This window comes from Elephantulus edwardii, unplaced genomic scaffold, assembly GCF_000299155.1.
Source record: "Elephantulus edwardii isolate Elephantulus edwardi_28Jun2011 unplaced genomic scaffold, EleEdw1.0 scaffold00129, whole genome shotgun sequence".
In the NCBI taxonomy this organism is placed as follows: domain Eukaryota; kingdom Metazoa; phylum Chordata; class Mammalia; order Macroscelidea; family Macroscelididae; genus Elephantulus; species Elephantulus edwardii.
The window spans coordinates 4654483-4655842 of record NW_006399879.1 but is presented as its reverse complement, the minus strand read 5'-3'; the positions used below and the strand labels follow the sequence as shown (position 1 = coordinate 4655842).

Here is a 1360-nt window from a genome sequence, read left to right as displayed (position 1 = left end):
CATGCTTGGGAGGGTGAAGGGACAGTACAGGAGAGGAAGACTCTCTATGAGATGGATTGATTCACTAACTGGCGTAATGGGTGTAGGTGTGTTGGAGACAGACTGGCACAGGATAGAGCAGGGTTTAGGGCTCTTGTACATAGGGTCACTTTGAGTCACAGGTGACTCGACAGCACATAACAACAACAACAGAGGCTACAAAAGGATCCGTTTGTGGCTCCTTTTGGGAACAGTCTGTGCAGGCTCTTTCCTCGGTGCTTAACTAGGTTTCTTGTCTTAACTTTTGTTTTTAAGCATGGAAAGACTCGGTGGAGAAGCTCAATATCAGCAGTTAAAACCAGGCCGGGTGCTGATTGTGGGACGGACTACTCATATGCAAGTTCAAGCTGAAGTTGAGGAAAATTAAATCAAGTCCACGGGAACCAAAATTTGATCTTAAGTCTGTCCCACTCGAATTTCAAAACCATTTCAGGAACAGATTTGAGGCCTTGAGCACCAATGAGCGTAGACCAAATGAGCTCTGGGAGGATATCAAGAAAATCATCCATGAAGAATGCAAAAGATCATTACAAAGGCTGAAAAAGAAGAAAAGATCAAGATGGATGTCAGATGAGACTCTGAGTATTGCATTAGAACACTGAGAAGCCAAAGCTAAGGGGAGAAATCAAGAATCAAAGAGCTGAATAGAAAATTTCAAAAGGCAGCCCGGGACGACAAAAGAAAATACTATAATGAAATGTGCAGAGAGCTAGAGTCAGAAAATCAAAAGGGAAGGACTCGCTCAGCATTTCTTAAGCTGAAGGAACTGAAAAACAAATTCAAGCCATGGGTGGCAATACTTAAGGATACTATGGGTAGAATGTTGAATGATCCAGGCGGTATCAAGAGAAGATGGAAGGAGTACACAGAGTCACTGTATCAGAAGGAATTGGCTGACACAGAGGAATTTCATGAAATAACATGTGAGCAAGAGCCTATGGTGATGAAGGAGGAAATTCCAATTGCTCTGAAGGAATTGGAAAAAGAACAAGGCTGCAGGAGTTGACGGCATACCAATTGACATATTTCAACAAACAGACGCTGCTCTGGATGTGCTCACTAAGTTGTGCCAAGAAATCTGGAGGACAGCCAGCTGGCCCACTGACTGGAAAAGATTGATATTTTTTCCCATTCCAAAGAAAGGTGACCCAACAGAGTGTGGAAATTATCAAACAATATCATTGATATCACATGCAAGCATGATTCTGCTGAAAATTATACAAAAACGTTTGGAACAGTATGTCAATAGAGAGCTGCCAGATGTGCAGGCTGGATTTAGAAGAGGTCGTGGTACTAGGGATATTATAGCTAATGTTAGATG

The 1360-nt window shown here is 42.4% G+C and overlaps 1 protein-coding gene across 1 annotated transcript in view; it reads left to right on the top strand.

Moving 5' to 3' along the window:
* LETM1 (leucine zipper-EF-hand containing transmembrane protein 1) overlaps positions 1-1360 on the top strand; it is a 62514-nt gene that overhangs the window by 24925 nt on the left and 36229 nt on the right. The window lies entirely within an intron of this gene.